The following is a 22615-nucleotide window of genomic DNA, read 5'->3' on the forward strand; positions in this document are numbered from 1 at the left end:
AACCAATGGCAACAGATTCAGCGTTGCGTCAAAGTCGATGTTCCATACTACGAGGGATCTACGGACCCTAAGGAGTATCTTGATTGGGAGTCTAAGTTAAACAGTTATTTTAAGTGGTACAATATGTTAGAGTGACAGAAGGTCCAATATGCCGAGATGAGATTAGGGGGACACGCAAAAATCTTTTGGGAAAATCTCAAATTTTTGATTTATAACCGTCGTGAGGCACCCATAGATACTTGGCCCCAAATGAAGGACAAACTGTGTGAGAAATACGTTCCACTAGCTTACTTAGACACTCTCCTAGATCAATGGCATAAACTGAAGTAGGGTAGATGTCCGGTTTCCGAGGACATTACTTAATTTGAAGAATTCTATATGAGGTGTCGAGTTGAGGAGAATCCTGAGTCGTTATTTCTCGATTTAGAACCGCTCTTAATCCTTATCTTGAGACGGAACTGTTAGTCCGCAAAGCTGCCACCCTAGAGCAGGCCTACCAGATTGTAGAAGACCTAGAGCTCTATCAGAATTTATATCATTCTCCCGTGTACAATCGCCATGCTCTTACTGATCGGTCGCACTTATCTAATCCTTCTTATTCCAACCGTGCGACCCAGCGTAATCCTCCCTTAGCCCTCCCGGCACCACCACCCACCAGTTCCTACCACCATTCGCGCTCCCACTGAACATCGTCCACCCGCTCCGACTCAATCAACTACTATGCCAAATACTCGTACTCCACCCTCCCTCGAGTCCACCGCTAGGGCTCCTCCTCAACCCAATCCCGCACAACTCGGTCCTTCTAGCTTGACTTGTTTTAAATGCCAAGGTTGAGGTCATAGAGCTTCCCAATGTCCATCTCGAGCCCTACATATAGGTCAGGAGCCCTCCGATAACACCCCTATCGTAGATGATCAACCCATCGACGAGAAAGAGTATAGGATAGATAGCTACGTCGAAGACAAATTCGTGCACGAGGAAGATTTAGTGGGCTTCATCGGTATCACCGACTGCCCACCAACCCTTCCTCGTCGGGATCCATCTACATCTATTAGAGGAGTTGTCCGATGTACCCTTACTCAGCCTTCGATCGGTAATTCTGCTTGAGGACGTCCATATTCTATACATATTTCAAGATTCGTGACAAGATGTGTAAAACGATTGTAGACAGCGGCAGTTGTATTAACGCCGTAACTGATGTCATGACGTCACGTTTGGGTTTACCTCTAATCGACCATCCTAACCCATATTATGTCTCCTGGATTGATGCTACCTGGATTCCCGTAAAGAACCAATGTCGTCTTCCTTTGAGAGTCCAATCTTATGAGGAAGACGTATTGTGCGATGTGTTACCCATGAAGGTGGGCAGCGTTATCCTTGACCGTCCTTGGCTGTATGATAACGATGTACATCTTTTCGATAGGAGCAACACTTGTTCATCATACATCAGGGAAAGAAAATTACGTGGCATCCTTATACCCAAAGTCCACAAAAACCTTCGCTAAAATATTCTTCCTTAGGTCGATGCATTCTTACCGGATGCCAATTTCAGAAGGAGATATATAGCGAGATGTCTACTTGCTTAGCTATGATTCCTGATCATCACTTAGAGGATTCCACGTTACTCCTACCGGAGGTTTCCAAATTACTAGCCGAATTCAATAGTGTCTTCCGCGAGGACTTACCCAATGAGCTACCTCCTATGCGACAAATCCAGCACGCCATTGATTTCGTTCCCGGATCCTCCTTGCCAAATCTTCCCCACTATCGTATGGATCCCACGTAGTACAAGGAACTTCAACGCCAAGTCCAAGAACTCTTGGACAAGGGATTCATTCAGGAGAGCATCAGTCCATGCGCCGTCCTAGCACTACTAGCTCCCAAAAAGGACGGGAGCTGGCACATGTGCATTGATAGTAGAGCCATCAACAAGATCACCGTCAAGTATAGATTTCCTATTCCTCGCATCGACGACATGTTTGACATGATGGCAGGTTCCCAAATTTTCTCCAAAATTGATCTAAAAAGCAGTTATCACCAGCTTCGTATCCGCCCTGGAGATGAGTGGAAAACCGCCTTTAAAATCAAGGATGAACTGTATGAGTGGAAAGTCATGCCTTTTGGTTTATCAAACGCACCTAGCACATTCCAGCGACAGATGAATCATATTCTTAGGCCATTCATAGGAAACTTTGTCGTTTGACGATATTCTTATTTACAGCAAAACCCGACCCGACCATATCCATCACTTACGTCTAGTGTGTGAGGTCCTGAAAAATGAACAGTTATATGCACATCCCAAAAGTGTTCATTTCTTGTCGATCATGTCTCCTTCCTAGGTTTCATTTTATCAGCATGAGGAGTTTCTGTCGATCCAGGCAAAATAGATGCTATTACACAATGCCAACGCCCAAAAATGTCCACGATGTTCGTAGCTTTCACGGATTAGCGACTTTCTATAGGCGATTTATATCCAACTTTAGTACCGTCATGGCGCCCCTGACTGAATGTCTTAAAGGAAATCATTTTGAACGGACAACAGCTGCGCAAAATTCCTTTGATGAGATCAAACTTAGAATGACTCAGGACCCTATTCTTCGTTTACCCGATTTTGATAAAGTATTTGAGGTTGCATGTGATGCTTCGGGATTAGGAATTGGAGTCTTGAGTCAGGAGAATCACCCCATAGCTTTCTTTAGTGAGACGTTGAATGATGCTAAACTTAAATATTCCACCTATGACAAAGAGTTCTACGCAATTGTCCAATCCTTACGTCATTGGCGTCATTACTTGCTCTCTAGGGAATTTGTCCTCTACTCCGATCATGAAGCTTTGAAGTATCTCCATTCTCAGCAGAAATTAAGTGCTAGACATGTTAAATGGGTTGAGTTCATCCAGTCCTATACCTTCATGCTCAAACACAAGAGAGGTATCGAAAATAGGGTCGCCGATGCCTTGAGTAGACGAGTGCACTTACTGAATGTTATGAAGGTTGAGGTTATTGGATTTGAATAGATGAAGGACCTATATCCTGATTGCCCATACTTTGCTCCCATTCTACAGACTTTAGGCAATTACCCCAATCCTGAATACAAAGATTATATTTTAGAAAATGGATTCTTATTTTATGAACGTCGCCTATGCATTCCTCGGTCCTCTCTTAGGGATTTCTTTGTATGGGAGATGCATGCCGGAGGCCTTAGTGGTCATTTTGGTAGGGATAAAACTGTAGCTATGGTCGAGCATCGGTTCTTTTGGCCCTCCCTAAAGCAAGACGTCGCGAATATAGTTTCCCAATGTCATGTACGTGCCCTCGCTAAGCAGGTCAAACAAAACACCGGCCTCTACACCCCACCATCGGTCCCTCAGAGACCTTGGGAGGATGTGAGCATCGACTTTGTGCTAGGGCTTCCGAGGACAAACAAACGCCATGATTCAATCATGGTGGTTGTTGATCATTTCTCGAAGATGGCTCATTTCATTCCCTGCTTTAAAACTTCTGATGCTTCTCATGTAGCTCAATTATTTTTCAATGAAGTAGTACGCCTCCATGGGCTTCCAAAAAGCATAGTGTCGGACAGAGATGTCCGATTCACTAGCCAGGTTTTGAAGACTCTTTGGCATCTTTTGGGAACAAAGCTCAAATTTTCCACGGCTTTTCACCCCCAAACCGATGGACAAACTGAGGTCATTAATAGGAGCCTCGGTAACCTATTACGATCGCTGGTGGGAGACAACCTCAAGTCTTGGGATTCTGTCATTCTGCGTGCCAAATTTGCTTACTCGCGTCAGTCAACCGTACTATCGGTATGAGTCCATTTGAGATTGTGCATGGTCATCTTCCTCGTACCCCTACCGACCTCATACCTATGTTACCACATGCTATAGTCTCAGATGACGGTCATGAGTTTGCTCATCATATTAGAAGTCTGCATGAGGAAATCCGTACAGGTATCATAAATAGTAATGCCTCATATAAACAGTCCGTAGATTTGCACCGTCGTTTTCGCAAATTTGAAGAAGGTGAAATGGTGATGGTGAGGATTAGGCAGGAAAGATTTTCCTCCAAACGGGCTACTAAGCTTCATGCTCGTAGTGCCGGGCCGTTTCTGATCCTCAAACGAGTTGGGGAAAATGCCTATGCCGTCGACATACCCTCTTGTGGCGAATAAGCACCACTTTCAATATCTCGGATTTTGTCGCGTTTAAAGCCCCACCTCCTTCATCTAATGGCCCTGTTCTACACTGGGACTTTCTGGTGAGCGAGTTTGACTTGTCCACTCCCCCATCACTACCCTATGACTGGCATGAAATAATCGAGGAAATACTGGATGAAGTAATCACCTTTACTAAAGGTGGAACGGCACGGAAGTTTCTTGTTCGTTGGCAGGGCAAAGCATCGACGGACGACATGTGGATTACGGAGGAAGACCTGGCTCGCCTGCGCCCTGACTTGGTGATCCCGCTGGAGCTTTCAAACGCCTACTTGACAGAGTCTAGTTCTCCGCACCCCGGGGAAATTGATGGCGAGGACGCCAACACATCACCGTCGAAAGCGTCACCACTGTCAACTAGAGTCAACACGCCTGCTATGGACCCAATGGAAAGGTCAACCGAAGTCAACCTGCCATGGTCAACCGAAGTCAACACCAAAGTCAACACGTCGCAGTCGTCGAAAAGCACGTCTCCACCCGCGCACGTCCCTACGAGCGTCATGACACGACGCTAGAGGCAGATCCACAACTGCCCTGTGGCGTGACACGGTGCACATTTTACTTTCTCGTCTCTAATTTCTTGTCATTTTCTCTTTCCTCCAAGGCGTCCTCAAATGTTTAGACCTTTTGAGCATAAATGCCTCAATTGTATCCATCTAATTCATGTTGGTTGCCATCCATATGCATTGTTTTATAAATTTACTAACCCCACTTGATTCTTTGAATCAAGTGGTTTATATCTGACAATTTTGATTAATGAGATCAGAAATAGAGTAAGGCAGCCAAAGGAAGACGAAATGGATCAGGGGGAGCTGGCGAGAAATCAGGAAGAAGAAAATTCCAAAAATGCCCCCGGGGCATGTTTTAAGAGAAACCTATAAATACTCTTTCAAGAGTTCATTGTAGGTTGTTCAGAGATTCTTTCCAAGGAGGCTAGGGCTTGGGGAAGGAGGAGTTCTGCACCCTCCAAGAGCTGATGAGCATTGGAGCTGGAGAGAAGGAGCAAGCTGAGGAGTAGTTTGGGCAAGACGATCTCCACCTCGCCGCAAGGGTCATGACACCAGGTCAGAGTGATTCCCCAAATTTCAGTTCTGTGTAATTCTTCCATTAAGACAATCAAGATTGGGTTGGAAGATTCATACCATTGATCTTCTAACGTTTCCAATTGACATTGTTCTTGTTTTAGTTAATTGCACGTTCTTTGTTCATTCAAATCGTTTTTCCTTTTGTTTCCCCCACAAGTCCATTGTTCTCCTATCAATAGAGTTCAAGATTCTCCCCTGTAGCAGCAGCCAAGCCGCCAGCAACCAAGGACGTGCACAGCAGGGCTGCGCACGCCCAAGGCTGCCTGCAGCCAACGCTGCGCACAGCCCGCGCCGTAAACGGGTCTTGCCCATGCGCAGCTAGCGCTGCTAGCACGCCACGCCTGTGCACAGCGGTGACGGCGCACAGGCAAGCCGTGCTCAGCCAGCCACCATGCGCAGGCACGCCCGCGCACAGCATCTGCCGTGCACAGGCAGAGCCCGTGCATTACGGCACGCGCGCGCAAGCAAAGCCTGCGCACAGCAAGGCTGCGCGCAAGCCTACGCCCGCACACCGCAAGCGCCGTGCGCAGGCGCACCCACGTGCAGTAATATGCACGCGTGCGCGCAACCTACATACGCTCCTGCAAAACCTTCTGCAGACGGCTAAGGCCATGAGCAGAAGGAGCCACAAGAGCGCCCGCTAGGTGTTTGTGTACTTGCCTAAAAGGGTAAAAGTGAATAGTTCAGTAAAGAAACTATTTATTGAGGATTTTTCTTAGTTGGTTTGTCTAAAAAGAATACTCTGTGGTACTTTACTGAGGATAAATTTACTGATTATTACTGTTGAATTTGAAAGACTGAGTATAAACATACATTGAATCGAAAAGGAAATTACTCTTGATTTTCCTGCTCCCTGTGGATCGACACCCCACTTACCCTAAGGTTGTGAGGTTATAAATATTGTTGCATAAGCTCAATCCTCACACATTTTAACTGATAAATAACCAGTAAAAATACACCTAAATTTGAGCTTATCAACTGGCGCCGTTGCCGGGGAGCACGGTATTAGAGTAGTAGATTCTTTTCTGTCTTTTCAGTTAATCTTTACTCATTCTCCTAAAGCTGCAGGACTTGAAATCCTCAGCTTATTGTCTTTCTAACTCTCTGTTGAAGTTCTATGGTAGTGACACGTTCAAGGGCTGGTGAAAAGTCTATAGAGAACATTGCACGCGACGCAACTCCAGAATCTACAGTCCCAGAACCAGAAATTCAGCAGGAAACTATGGCAAAAGAAAGACACCATCAGCAGGAGAGGAGGAGAACCATGCTGGACAGGTCGACACCCTCCGGAAGCCTACGACAAACGGATGTAAATGTGAACATAGGTGAGGGTATCTTATTCAGGCATGATAATGCTTTGATACATTCTTTACCTGAATTTAACGGATTACCTGCACAAAACCCTCTAGAATTCCTAGATGACTTTCATATTAGATGTTCCTCCCAAAACGTTCTATGATTATCTATAGAAATGCTTAAAATGAAATATTTTCCATTGACATTAAAAGATAAAGCATTTTTCTGGTATCGTAATTTAGGAATTACTTTTAGTACTTGGGATGAGATGCAGGGAAAATTTCTGCATAAATTTTACCCTCTCTCCAAAACTAATTTTTATAGAAGAGAAATCCATAATTTCCACCCCCATGAAGAAGAGGCTTTTAGTGAATCATGGGAGAGGTTCAATGACCTGTTGAGGAAATGCCCTCATCATGGAATTGAACAATGCCAATTAGCCCAAATTTTTTATGAATCTCTCTCGGATTTCATGAAGAACAAGGTGAATCTAGCCACCGGTGGAACATTTTACACGGCATATGAGGATGAAGTTTTTGACATTTTGGAGAGAGTTGCAGAAACTGATTTGCAGGAAATTGGAGCAAATCAAAATGGAAGAAATCTGCAGCCCAAGAGGGCAGGAGTGCTGCAAGTAAATGCCAAGGAGGGGGAGCTGCAAGCAGGCTTAAGGGAGACCAACCAGAAGTTGGAGGAGCTCACCTCCACCTTGAAGAATGTCTTTCTAGGTAACTCTCCCATCGTTAAAGCTAAAATTTTTTCTCTCTGTTTTAGCAGAGAACACGAAGATGGGGCTTGCCAAGCCATGGAAGAAGAGGTGAAAGCATTCAACCAACAACAACCATGGGCTGGCCAAAAGAGAGTTGGATTCCAAGGTGGAGAGAGCTTCCACCAAGGGAACAAGCCTGTAGTTCAACCTCAATTTCAGCAAAGGCAGCAGTTCCAGCCTAGGCCTCAGCAGAAATATCAGGTCCCATCTCAGACCTAACCTGATTTCTCTACGCTAACCCCTGTCATTTCAGACATGATAGAGAAGCAAAATCAAAAGTTGCAGGCGGAGATGGAGATGCGGATGCAAGTGATGATGAAATTCCAGACGAAGCAAATGCTGGAATCACAGGAGCAAATGAGGAAGCTGCTAGAGAGCTTCAGGCCTGGACCTTCTGAACATCAAGGTACACCTACAGAACCTCCTTGCACATCTCATAGATTTCCCACAAAGCCTATGATAAACCCATGCAACTTACACCATGTACAACATGCAACTCATGATGAAATGAAGGAGGAAGATCCTGAAGTTCTAGCAATCTCAAAATTGAGAAATGGAAAAGAACTTCAGGATCCTTATCAGAATTCTGTAGAGAATCCTAGAAAGAGAAATGAGCCAAGGGAGGAAGAAGGGGAGGATCTTCCCTACGCGGAGGAACCTCTACCTTCTACGAGTGGGCAAAATGTACCTTACCCATCTGCTCTAAATAGAAAAAAACCTGTACATGATTATGAGAACAGGTAATTAGAAAACTTTAAAAAGGCCACCATGACTGTCACAGTGGAAGACATGCTTAGGTGTGCACCCTCTCTTAAGAAATATCTTAAGGATTCTTGCACTACTAGAAAAACTAGGGAGGTAGTAAAACTTTCAGAAAATGCTTCTAGTATTTTGAACGACATCCCTATCAAAATGAGGGATCCAGGTGCCCCTTTCATCACATGTGAAATAGGAGGAAAGACTTTTTCGAAAGTTTTATTAGATACGGGAGCGAGCATTAGCATCATTCCGACGGCCTTATACGAGGAATATGGCTTTGGGGAGCTTGAAGAAATCCATATGGACCTACTCTTAGACAACGGAAATGTTAGGCAACCTGAAGGAAGACTGACTGATGTCATGATTACTGTAGAAAATTGTGAAATTCCTGTAGATTTTATAGTCACTAACGTGAAGATTTCAGGAAGCATTAGTTTAGCTCCTATTATTCTAGGAAGACTGTTTTTAGTAACGGCGAGGACGATCATGGATTGGGAGAAGGGGACTGTAGAGTTCAAGATAGGAAAAGAGAGAGTGCAAATTGATATTTCGAAGATGATGAAGTGCCCCTTAGGGAGTAATGAGGAGTTAAAGTTTTGTGCAGAAGATGAAGAAGAGCAAAACGTAGTGAAGGAATACTTATCACACATAGAAAGTAGAGAGCTAGATAAAGAGATTAGGGACTTACCTTCAGTTGAGGTAAATCTAGAGTTAAAGCCTCTACCTTCATCCCTCAAATACGCATATTTAGATGACACGAAGAGTTTACCTGTGATCATATCCTCATCACTCACTCTAGAACAAGAAGAAGAGTTGCTCAAGGTGCTTAGGGAGCATAAAGAAGCAATAGGTTGGACTTTTGATAATATCAAGGGGATCCCTGATAACATGCATTTTAAGTACCTTATATGATCATATTTACCTATTTATCTGCATTTAATTACTTATATTTGCATGTTATCAATCTTAAAATGATTAAATCTGTTCTTAGAATGATTTGTTGATTATACTGCATTTTTATGGATTTTCTAACAATATATTCTAAAAGAATATTATTTTTGAGATAGAAAATGATTTTTCTGGATTTTTTTGACATTTTATTTGGAAAGATATGATTTTTCTGAGTAAAAAATATATATATACGTATTTTTTGGGCTTTTATTTTATTTAATATGAATTTTTAAATGTTTTTGGTTTTTTTTTTTGGCGCCGGGTGATGTGGCACACTCACAGCCACTCGTTTAAAAGAAAGAAAAAGAAGAAAGAAGAAGGTGACGTGGCGCGCTGTCGCGCCGCCACGTCTCCCTCCGAAAACAAAACGTGTTTTGCTTCTTTTTTCTTCTTCTTTGCTTTGTTTTCTTTGACTTTTCTTCAGGTACACGTGGACTTCGAAAAGCGCACGCGCGGAAGATGAAAAGCACGGAATGCGGAGCGCTTTGACTTCTCAACGGGCACGGAAAACAACGCCGATGACGAGGAGAGAGAAAATAGCAATGGCTAGGATTTCTTCAAATTGAAACGGCCATAACTTTTGATCTACAACTCCGATTTAGCCGAAATTTTCAGCGTCGCTTCGTCTCCCCCTCCTCTTTCTATCCATACCCTCAGATCTATAAATAGAGGCCTGGATCATTGTAAAATTCATCTGGAACTTGCTTCCTACTTGTGTAGGCTGATTGAAAGATAGTGAGTTTTGAGATCCATCAAGAGTGTTCTTGGTGTCCTGAGTGTGTGTGAAGAAGCATTGGAGAATAGGAGGGGCTTACCGTCGCTCGTAAATCGCCGTGATCTTGGCGGAACATAAGGATCTAAGGTAAGTGTCCTCGCCTTACGTTGTCTCTTTCCCTTCACTATATTTAACATAATTAGAATTTATCATCATACTTGCACTCTCATTTCACTCGTGTTTCTCGTCTCTCCATCCGTGCCATCATACCCAACCATTATCCTCATTTATACTTTCGTTCATCTTCGTGTCTGTCACAATCATTTACTCTTTATTTTAGTTTAAATAACATATACATTTAGTACTTCTTAATCAATATCACTAGCTCATATCCTTGAATCGTGCTTTTGTCGATCTTCTCATAAGAACATCACGAGTTAAGAAAGTAATTCCTTAATCTTCATTCCCTGTGGAGATGATCCGTACTCATCCCTAACTAAATATTTTTATTGGATAATCTCAATCACCAACGACAAATTTTAACCCTAAAAGTGAGATTATCAATCCCATCCTCAATTTGTGAGCATAGGATCTTCTTGGAGGAAGAAGCTAAGCCTTGTAGAGAGCATCAAAGAAGGCTTAATCCTCATATGTGAGAAGTCCTTGAGAAGGAAATTCTAAAGTGGTTAAATGCCGGTGTCATATACGCGATTTCCGATAGTAGATGGGTGAGCCCGGTGCACATGGTTCCTAAGAAATCAGGAGTGACTGTAGAGATTAATGAGAAAGGAGAAGAGGTGCAGAAGAGGTTAACCACAGGATGGAGGGTGTGTATTGATTATAGAAAATTAAACAAGGGCGACCAAGAAAGATCACTATCCACTACCCTTCATGGATCAAATACTAGAAAAACTGTCGGGGTAGCAATACTTCTGTTTTCTTGATGGTTATTTAGGATACAACCTAAAGACCAAGAGAAAATGACCTTCACGAGTTCGGTAGGGACATATGCCTTTAGGCGTATGATGCGATACGCCGACGCCCGGGATCGAGCGGCGTGTTTCGCGTCACAGGAATAATGATGATATGATGCAAACACAATGAGATTTTATGATCGAGCAGTTAAGACACAAGGAGATAACGCGATGGACGGTGACGATCACCAAATAGATTGATCCGAAAGTCAGACTCCCAATGACCCTCAAGACCACTAGACGTCTAGACGAGAGGGGCGTCTAACGGCCCTGATAAGTTCGGAATTTAAAGATCAAGTGACAGACCGTTTACCTCAAGAAAGTCCTGCTCCCACAACAGTGGCTGTTACTAATCCGTCGTCGAGTGATGAGTGGCGGCAGAGGATGCGATAGCGGAGGACGGCACTGGAACAGGTAATAATACTGGTTAAGGAGGAGAGAGCGAGCTGACCTTAAAATATGTAGTCACGGCGTATCGAAGGCGGGCGTAGAGATAGCGTTCGGGGCGGATTCGTCTTGTCATAGGCGGAATGCCGGGAGGATCAACGTGGCTTGGCGCCAAGTGACGGGCGGCACGGTGCGCTGGCAGTGGCGGTGGCGTGAAACCACGGTACAGGGCAGAACGGCGCGCGCAGGGGGTTGATGGCGTGGGCGAAGCCTTGGCGCGGCGTGGAGCCACAGTGCGGCAGAACGTGGCGATTGGCGGACCAGCGGCGAGCGCGAACTCGCGCGCACGGTCGGATCACGGCTGGGCGCGAGTCCGCGGTGCTGGCGAAGCAGCGGCGCGGCGCGGGAGTCGCGGCGCGGAATGGGTCCACGGCGCTGCGTGAGGTCGCGGCACAGAGCGGGTCCCTGACGCGGGCGGTGATGCGGGGTGGTCGGGAATCGGGGTTCGGGGCGGGGCGGCAATGGGAGAAGTGGCGGTCGAATCAAGAAAGGGGAAGCCAAAGGTGATGCAAGAATGGGGTGGTTATGGTCAAGAACGATGGAAGATGGTGGGGAATGGTCAAGAACGATGAGGGTGAAGAGGAAGATTCAAGAAACGATGGAAAGTGGTGGAAGATGGTCAAGAACGATGAGGGTGAAGAGGAAGATTTAAGAAACGATGGAAAGTGGTGGAAGATGGTCAAGAACGATGAGGGTGAAGAGGAAGATTCAAGAAACGGTGGAAAGTGGTGGAAGATGGTCAAGAACGATGAGGGTGAAGAGGAAGATTCAAGAAACGATGGAAGTGGTGGAAGATGGTCAAGAACGATGAGGGTGAAGAGGAAGATTCAAGAAACGATGGGGGAGGGAGGGTGGGCGGGCAAGGAAGGCAAGAGGAGGCGGTTGGGAATCAAGAAAGCGATGGGGAAAAGAGGGTGGGAGATCAAGAGAGGAAGGAGGAGGCGGTGGGGAATCAAGAAACGAAGGGGAAAGGAGGGTGGGCGATCAAGAAAGGTAGGGTAGGGGGAGGGCGATCAAGAAAGGCAAGAAGAGGTGGTTGGGCGATCAAGAAGGGCAGGGGAAGGGGAAAGGGCGATCAAGAAAGGGTAGGGGAAGCGGTTGGGCGATCAAGAATTTCAAGAAAATGGGGGATGAGAATGGGGTGCGTTCAAGAATCGGCGGGAAAGATCAAGAAATGGGGTTAGATGATCAAGAAGCGAGGGTGAAGGGCTGGCTTCCAAGGAAATGTGGGCGAGATGGGCTGGATGAAGGAGAAGGGGGAGGGGGGTGGATGGGTAGAGCCAAGAACCTGGCGTGGTGAGTTCTTGGTGGGTCGCGGGTGGTTCTCCTCGTTGGAGATGATTTCCCGAATGCAGCGCGGCACCGTAGTCGTCGCGAACCTTCGAGGACGCCCAGAGTGATCTCGATGGGTGCTCTCTCGATTCTTGATTTCAACAGCTTCATGAAAATCTTTAACGTACCGGAGTGATCTCGACGGTACGGTTGAACACGTCACGCCCGGAGTGATCTCGACGGACAGGACGTGGGATCTACTCCTCGGAGTGGTCTCGACGAAGAGGTGGGGCTAGCCAAACCCCCTACCTTACGAGTACGATAGGGGGAAGATTCTTGAAACAATTTCCACTCAAAAACTTCCAAGTAGGCCCTTGGGCATGCCCTCCCCTTATCTAGGGAGGAGGGTGCCAAGGAGGCGTGGGGAGAGGTTGAACCGTCATGAGGCGTGGTTACCTCTCCTTACAAAATCAAAATACAATCTTAAAATGAAAATAAAGACGAGGATGGGCCCCTCGATACTGGCCCAATCCATAATTCGAAATGCAAAGAAAATACACATAGAAAAACATAAATTGTTCGAACCTACCCGAGTACTTAAACCCGGGTTGCGGACGTCGGCACGAGCTGTCCGGCGTGGCTGCTGGCGAGTTGTCGTCGGTCGTCCGGCTGATGTAAATGCGTCGTCATCAGGTCGCCGTCGCACGATGGTCCTCCATCATCCTCCGGGGTGGGAGGAGCTCGACTCGGCGGCGAAGCCGCAAAGGTCCCCCAGTGGCAGCATCAGGTCCGGCCGAAGTCATCGCAAGTCCTCCTCGGAGATCCACGTGTCGTCGGAAGAAGGGCGCCCCTGCCAATGGACTAGAAAAGTGCGGCCAACTCGCTCCCCCTCAGCGTTAATTACCTCCTGCAGTACCGTTTCTATCGCGTCGTGCCGTACAAGGGTTGGAAACGGGGAGGTGGTGGGTGAGCTCTCACTCTCTTTGCTACTAAGGATCGACTGGCTGTGAGGCTCGATGATAGGTGGCGAGGATTGGTAGCAGGATAAGTCAATGACGTTAAACGTCGAACTAATCCCCCAAGTCGGCGGGATGCTCACGACATAGGCGTTGTCGTTGATCCGTTGGGCTATCGGGAAAGGCCCGGCGCTACGAGCGTGGAGTTTCGTAGCGACCCCAGGAGAGTATCTCTCGGGCCTCAATCTGACCAGGACCAGTTCTCCCTCGGAGAACGTCACAGACCTACGACTCTTATCTGCCTTAGCCTTATACTGCTCGTTCATAGATGAAATGCGTGAATGAATGTCATGATGCATGTTCTTAATGTACTCGGCAAATTCTAATGCATTATCTGAAATTCTATGTTTGTGATGGAGGACCATCTCGAGGACGACGCCACGATGATGAAGAACCATCTCGAGGATGACGCGATGGGATGTCGTCAGCCACGCCGAGCAGCTCGCGCCGACGCTCGCCACCCGGGGTTTAAGTACCCCGCGTAAGAACTTTTATCTTTTTACTTATGCTCATTTTCATGTGTGTTTGTATTTTTGGATTCGTGGACTGGGACAATGTTGTTGGGCCCCGTCCTCGTCATTTTTTACTTTTTATGTTTGTATTTTGAATTTGTAAGGGAGGCCAAACCACGTCTCGCGACGGTTCGTCCTCTCCCACGTTCACTTGGCACCCATCCTCACTATATAAGGGGATGGCATGCCCAAGGAACACCTTGGAGTCATTGTTGAAAAGTTTATTCACAATTCGTCTCCCCCCCTATCGTAGAGAGTAGTGTAGGGGGTTTGGCTAGCCCCACCCCACGTCGAGATCACTCCGTGGGTAGAGCCCATGTCTCCCCGTCGAGATCACTCCGAGGGAGATGTGTTAAAGCGCGTCGTCGAGATCACTCCGGTGCGAGGAAAGAGTTTCAAGAAGCCGCCGCCATCAAGAATCGAAAGAGGCCTTCGTCGAGATTACTCCGGGGGTCTTGGGAGATTCAAGAAGTATCGCCGACACGCCATCAACCAGGGAAATCTGCTCCGTCGAGGGAGCACACCCCAGATCCGTCAAGAACTCCTCTTTCTTGGAGGGTTCTTGGTTGTTACAGTTCAAGAAAGCCATTTCTTGGTACCTTTTTCCACCCTTCCACCATTTCTTGATCGCCCACCCCCCTTTCCCCATCGTTTCTTGATTCCCAACCGCCTCGTCTTGCCTTTCTTAATCGCCTACCCTCCTTTCTCCCATCGTTTCTTGATTCCCAACCGCCTCGTCTTGCCTTTCTTGATCGCCCCCCCCTTTCCCCATCGTTTCTTGATTCCCAACCGCCTCGTCTTGCCTTTCTTGATCGCCCACCCTCCTTTCCCCATCGTTTCTTCATTCCCAACCGCCTCGTCTTGCCTTTCTTGATCGCCCCCCCCCCTTCCCCATCGTTTCTTGATTCCCAACCGCCTCGTCTTGCCTTTCTTGATCGCCCACCCTCCTTTCTCCCATCGTTTCTTGATTTCCAACCGCCTCGTCTTGCCTTTCTTGATCGCCCACCCCCCTTTCCCCATCGTTTCTTGATTCCCAACCGCCTCGTCTTGCCTTCCTTGCTGGCCCGCCCCCCGCTCCCCAGCGTTTCTTGATTCCCAACCGCCTCGTCTTGCCTTTCTTGACCGCCCCCCCTCCTTTCCCCATCGTTTCTTGATTCCCAACCGCCTCGTCTTGCCTTTCTTGATCGCCCCCTTTCCCCATCGTTTCTTGATTCCCAACCACCTCGTCTTGCCTTTCTTGATCGCCCACCCTCCTTTCCCCATCGTTTCTTCATTCCCAACCGCCTCGTCTTGCCTTTCTTGATCATCCACCCCCCTTTCCCCATCGTTTCTTGATTCCCAACCGCCTCGTCTTGCCTTTCTTGATCGCCTACCCTCCTTTCTCCCATCGTTTCTTGATTTCCAACCGCCTCGTCTTGCCTTTCTTGATCGCCCACCCTCCTTTCCCCATCGTTTCTTGATCCCCAACCGCATCCTCTTGTCTTTCTTGATCGCCCACTTTGTTTCCCCTTGATTTCTTGATTTCTTAATTTCTTGAATTCTTGATTTCATGATTTCTTGATTTCTTGATCTCACCATATCTCCTTGATTCCCCTTCGTTCTCCCCTTCGCCCTCATCTTTCTTGATTTCTTGATTCCCACCCTCTACGCCATAACCGATTACTTGGTTTTCTGCCCCACCCCCACGACTATTCCCACGATACTTGGTTCGCTGTGATGCCGGACGTCGTCTCAACGGCGTCCGACCGTCACCGAGGGTAGGAACTCGGTGTCGTATCACTAACTAATCGGTTCACGTCCACGACGTCGACCGACGGATATGCGGAGAACAGAAATGCATGTATGACGATAACGAGGATGATGGTCCTACTATGGTACGTGCAATGCGCGGACAAGCTATGAGAGCCAATCCGGAGCGGGGACGGGGTCGCCTAGCTAGGTTGAACCAGCCCTCCAAGTCGTCCGAGGTGGGTCGAGGGCGCGCACGCCGTCGAATGGGGTAACTCCCACTGGAGTGCTCACACGCGTCGGGGCGTCCCGACTCGTACCGGACAGGTAAGACGCTCGTCTTTGTTTCGTCGTTCTCTCAATCTGTCTCACTCACCTATCTAACCCGAGCGCGGTGGAGGCAATACGAAAGGGTACTGTAAGAAATAAGGACCGAAGAAGCGAGGATGGCAAGGTACCTGCGTCGCGGGGCGACGGTTGACTCGAGTAGGAGTGTCCACGTGAGGAGCCGCTGGTGAAGGAGTATACCAATCACGAACACGTGACAGGGGAGGCGACCGGTCGCAGCAACAGCAGTGCAGCAGCAGGAGCGGGGCAGTGCGCGCGGCGTAGCTCGGCGATGATGATCGATGTGGACTCACGGTGCCAGCCCACGGCGGGTCCGGCAGTAGTGCTTGCGGCGTGTCGGTCGAGCAGGTTGCACTCACGGTCGGCTCGGCGCGGCCGGGGGCAGCAAGCACAGCGCTCGCGCGACCAGAACGCGCAGCTGGTGGCCCGGCTGGTCGCGCGAGCGTCGCGGTCGGAGCGTGGCGAGGCAGCGTGCTGATCGCGCGGCGCGGCGCGGCTGAGCGGCGGCGTCAGTGATAACATGCAATTTTATCATGCAAAATCAGGGATTTTATAAGAAATTTTTATCTAAAAGATCCATATTGCATGTTATCATATTAAAAGATAAGCAATTTCTAAAAATTTGATTTTATATAATTTCATGAACTTTTAATTAATTATGCACAATTTTCTGGATTTTATTTTTAGGAAAAATGATTTTTAAGTAGAAATATATTTTCTAATGAATTTATTTCAATTGGAAATGTTTTCTAATAATTTTCTGATTTTTCCTGATTTTTCAGATTTTTGGAGTGATTTAGAGCCAAAAATAAATTTGATTCATTGAAAGGATCACTCTCGGATTTTTTTAATTAATCACAGGCGTATTTATCCAATTTTCAGACTTTTAAGGGCATCTTTCAGGTTTAAAAGCCGCAAAGGGTTTTTATAAATTTCAGGCGAATTTCTATTTTTCTTTGAATTTTTTGGGCGACGTGGCGCAACAGCGCCAGCGCCGTCGCATTACTGTTACAAAGCAGAGTAAATAGGTTTTTTTGAATTAAAAATCATTTTCTCCTCTGCATGTGAGCGCGCGCCACGCACAGAGAATGCGTGGCGCAATTGGAGGCATTGAGCGCTTTGTACTCATATATTACGTGCAAATTAAACTCACCATGCGCTGTATGCATTCTGTTACACAGGGGGGTACGTGGCGAATTTTGGCGCTTTAGCGCTTGAGAAAAGAAAAAACGTGCAGCCAATCGGAGCGCGCCACGTGGATTCTCTAACCGTTCGACCAGAGGAGAGAGAAAATCAAGCCTAAAAACTTCAAAAAATCATAACTTTTCATCCTGATTTCCAAATGACCTGAAATTTTCAGGGTTTGTTTGTAATATTCGTAACCACCTTTCTGAGCCAAGAACACTATAAATTGGGCTCAGGAAGGTGGCGAAATTTGAACTTTGTTTTGAGCTCCAATACAATTGGCCAGGAGGAGACATCTTGATTCAGCAGTTCAAATTCGGATTGGAGCCTCTCCAGAGTCTTGTAAGTCTTCACACCTCTCAGATCTGTGATTTTTAGACGTTCTAACACGCTGAGGCATAGGCGAAAGATATATGCCCTAGAATCATTGATTTTGAGGGAGAAGCATAGGATCTCTGTTTAGGAGCCAAAAATTCTATCCTAGAAGTTAGATTTCATCATATTTCAACAATTCCTATCATTTAGATCTGTCAATTTTGACAGATCTGACTGCTAGGGCAAAAAATCCCCAAATTTCATGCACTTTCTCTCTCTAGGTTAAACTTCACTTTCTCTCTCTAGAATTCAAAAAATTCAAGTTACAGTTCTTCAATTCTCATCAATTCAAACTTCCACACAAAAATTCATCCAAAAGTTCCGTCATTTTAATACCTAAATCATAAAAACTCCATAAACTTCCTTAACTTTCTCTCTCTTCTAGTGTTTTAAACTAAAACCTTCTCAATTTCACTAAGTCAATCAGAATTTCTTGCAAAACTGCCTCTCTAGGGTTCGACTCCTTACTCAGCATTATACTAAAATCTTAATTGAGGAAGGAATTACAAATTTTATTGCATAAGCCTAAGAAAACAACGACAAATTAGGGATTCAAACACCGCAAATTTTAGGCTTATCAAATGGCGCCGCTGCCGGGGAGGCACAGTGATTACAAGATTTCTGAGACAATTCTGATACAGAGGAACTCTGTTTCTGAACTGTCTGAAATAGTCAATTGAGTTTAAAATTTTTTTCAAGATTCATTCATTTTCTTGATATTAATTGTCAATTCTAAAGATTTGTGCTATTCTTTTAAATTCTTTTGAGTTCACTGGAAGGTTAACAGTTTCTTTTGAGTTTCTGTTACATGAACGGTAGAAGATCTCTTCTACCTCAGTTAGTGGAGGACATTGAACAGCAAAGCAGCAGAGGGAAGACGAAGGTGACATTCGAAGACGAAATGGAAGACGAAAGAAGAAGAGTATTGGAAGGCGAAAAGAAGAAAATGTGGATCAAGGAGGAAGAACTTTAAGGAGATGGCTGCTCCCAAAGAGTACAGAGCCTTCACTAGAATTTCAGCTTCACTGCCTGGAAATGCTAATTTCAAAGTGGATCCTGCAATGATCAATCAATTGCCCACTTTTCATGGTTTTATCACGGAAGAGCCTTATAATTTTTGGATCGTTTTCTAATTTTTGTGGAGCTTACCATTTTGCAGGTGTACGCATGACTTTATCAAGCTCCAACTCTTCCAATTTGCATTAAAGGAAAGAGCTCATGAGTGGTTCATGGGGACTGGTAAAGAATTTAAATCATGGAATGAATTACAATCATGCTTTCTTAATAAATATTTTTCATATGGTAAAACTAATGCATTAAAGAAAGCTATAAGAGATTTCTGTCAAGGAAATGACACTTTAGGTGAAGCTTGGGAACGCTTTATATCATTAATCAGAAAGTGTCCTCATCATGGAATCCCTGATTATGAGTTAGCACAAATTTTCTATGGGGGATTAGACTATCAAGATAAACAATTGATAGATATAGCTAGTGGAGGTAGTTTCATTAACACTAGGGCAGATCAATCCTTTAAGATCTTGGAGGATCTTGTGGAGGATTGGGCATTTAGGCAAAGTTGCACATACAATGCCAGAGATACACCTGGGAAACGAGGTGGAATTCTTGAAGCAAAAGGTATGGACAATGAAAAAAGGATTGAAAAACTTGAAAGAGAAATGAAAGAATCATTAGTGGATATTGCTGAAAATTTTAAGTGTATTTTAAGTGATGCTTTGGCTCCTTTTAAGCAAGTTCAATCAGTTAATAGTGTTGGGTTGCCTCATCAGGGTGGGTCAAGTTCTAATTTGGATTATACTAACCCTTCACAATTAGAAGATTTGAATGTTGTAGGAGGACAGCAAGCAGGGCCATCTCAATGGCAACAAAAATCATCATTTGGGCAGCAACAATGGAGCAATGGAAACAGTAATCCATACCAACAGAGGCAACAGTTCAAGCCCAGACTACCTCCTCAAAATCAAGATCATACCATGAACAATTACCAGCCCTATCAATCTCAACAAAATCAAGGTTATGATCAAAATAACGCCTCTATAATAGAAATGTTGAAAAAAATGCAGGTGGATAATGAAGCAAGGGAAAAGAGATATGAAGAAGAAAGGCAACTCATGATGAGAAGGATGGAGTTGCTAGAAAGAAATCAAGAAGCTAGATGGAATCCAGCCAACATGAGAACTCAAGGTACTATAGAAGAAACAATTCCTAAGATGGAAAATTCAGGTCAACTTCCTACTCAACCTCTTATTAATCCTAGAAATATCTCTTCTATTATTGATAATGATAGTTCCAATAGCACATTTTCTGATTCCTTTTATGAATGTACACATGACCCCCTAGAAATAAATGCTAATAGTGAAAAAGTGAATGCAATATCTAAACTTAGGAATGGAAAAATCATAGAAAAAGTGGATGATGATAAATTAGCGGGTGATAATTTAGTGGTTGAAGATGATCAAGAAAACGAGGAGGATGAAGAAATTGGAGGACAGAACACAGGTGAGAGAGAGGAAAAGAAGACATTAGATCCTAACCCCAAGGCCTATGCTCCACCAATACCTTTTCCTAGTGCATTGAAATCTTCTACAAAACCCACTAATGACAATTTGATTGAGTTATTCAAGAATGCTACCATCACTATACCCATAACTGAAGCCATCCAGCATATTCCTGCATATGCAAAATATGTTAAGGAACTATGCACTCCTACTAGGAAAAAGACAAGGATACAATTATCCGAAACCATAAGTGCGGTCATGTCATAAATATTCCCATAAAGAAGAAAGATCCAGGAGCTCCTTTGATTAAATGTGAGATAGGAGGACTAGTATTTAGTAAATCATTATTAGATACTGGTGCTAGTGTCAATATAATGCCAAAAGCCTTATATGATAAATTTAAATTTGGAGATTTAGAGCCGATTGCGATTGAGTTACAATTGGCGGATGGATCAATTAGAGAACCATATGGGGTAGTGGAAGATGTGATTGTACAGGTTGCTGGATATAAATTCCCAGTGGATTTTATTGTTGTAGATATTCAAATAGTAGGAAAACTTTGTCATGCTCCTATAATTTTGGGAAGACCTTTTTTAGCCACCGCAAGAGTTAATGCCGATTTTGATACAGGAGTGGTCACCATGAAAGTAGGAAATGAAACTATTGAGATTTCAATTCCAAAACTAATGAAAGGTCCCCGGGATACTAGGAATGACATTTGTTTTGTTGAGTTAGTGGAGGATGAGAAAATAGAGGATAATTTACCTTTCCATGATTTGTGTTCACCTTATGATGATTTTGAGAATGGCGGGTATTATTTTGATGATTTGAATCAAGGTATAGAAGAAGTATTTCTTGTTGATAGTGATATGCAGTTTTTGCATTCTAATAATTCAAGATCCTCACCATTAGGGTTGCATTCTGAAATTGAATTGAAACCATTACCTTCATGCCTAAAATATTATTTTTTAGAGCAAGGTAATAGTAAACCTGTAATAATATCATCATCCCTTTCAGCTGATGAAGAAAAGAAATTATTCACTTCTTTATCAAGCCATGATCATGCTCTTGGATGGAGGTTAAGTGATATTAAGGGTATCAACCCAAATACTTGTAGACATAGAATTTTCTTGGAAGAAAATTCTAAGTCTATAAGGCAACCGCAAAGGAAACTTAACCCAATTATGGCTGAAATTGTTAAGACAGAAATCATGAAATGGCTAGATGCTGGATTCATTTATGCTATATCAGACAGCCCATGGTTAGCCCAATTCATGTGGTGCCAAAGAAAACAGGGTTAACCGTTGTAAAAATGACAAAGGTGAAGAAGTGCAAACAAGAGTTGCCTCTAGTTGGAGAATATGTATAGATTATAGGAAATTGAATGCTGTCACAAAGAAAGATCATTACCCATTGCCATTTATTGCTCAAATTTTAGAAAGATTAGCTGGACATGAATATTATTGTTTTCTTGATGGATATTCGGGTTATAATCAAATCGAAATTGATGAACTTGATCAAGAAAAAACAACTTTTACATGCCCAGTAGGAACTTTTGCATTTAGAAGAATGCCTTTTGGGTTATGCAATGCACCAGCAACTTTTCAAAGATGCATGACAGCCATGTTTTCTGACTTAATTGGCAATGGTTTAGAAGTTTTTATGGATGATTTTTCTGTTTTTGGGTCATCTTTTGTGATTGCTTGAGTAATCTTGAAAGAGTTTTGCAGATTTGTGCCAAGAACAACCTGGTGTTAAATTGGGAGAAGTCCCATTTCATGGTAAAGGAAGGGATAGTGCTGGGCCATCACATCAGCAAAAATGGAATCAAAGTGGACAGGGCAAAAGTGGAAAAAATTCAGAACCTAGCCCTGCCCACAACACTCAAAGAACTTAGGGGATTTCTTGGGCATGCTGGCTTCTATAGGAGATTCATTCCAAACTTCGCAAAAATAGCAAAACCTCTAACTCAACTCACTTCTAAAAATGCTGAATTTACATTTGATGATAATGCTAAAAATGCTTTTTTGCAGATTAAGGAAGCACTAGCTCAAGCACCTATACTCCAAGCACCAAATTGGAACTTCCCTTTTGAAATAATGTGCGATGCATCCGACTTTGCCGTGGGAGCTGTGCTGGGATAGAGAATTGAAAAGAAGCCAGTAGTGATATACTATGCAAGCAAAACACTAAATGAGGCTCAGGTAAATTACACTACAACTGAAAAAGAACTGCTTGCTATAGTATTTGCCCTTGAAAAATTCCGATCTTATATCCTAGGTAGTAAAATAATAGTTTTTTCTGACCATTCTGCTTTAAAATTTTTGCTTAATAAAAAAGAAACAAAACCTAGGTTAATTAGATGGATTCTCCTTTTACAAGAATTTGACATAGAGATTAAAGATAAACCTGGACGCGAGAACTTAGTAGCCGATCATTTATCGAGATTACGC

General features: G+C 44.5%; 1 non-coding gene across 1 annotated transcript; it reads right to left on the bottom strand.

The window, feature by feature from the left end:
- Positions 1-6909: 6909 nt before the first annotated feature.
- Positions 6910-7018, bottom strand: LOC144705024 (small nucleolar RNA R71). Its single transcript, XR_013581938.1, has one exon. It is a non-coding gene; the product is annotated as a small nucleolar RNA R71 (small nucleolar RNA).
- Between the last annotated feature and the right edge of the window lie 15597 nt (positions 7019-22615).

The sequence above is a fragment of the Wolffia australiana genome, chromosome 6 (assembly GCF_029677425.1).
Source record: "Wolffia australiana isolate 7733 chromosome 6, ASM2967742v1".
NCBI classification, from domain to species: Eukaryota; Viridiplantae; Streptophyta; class Magnoliopsida; order Alismatales; family Araceae; genus Wolffia; species Wolffia australiana.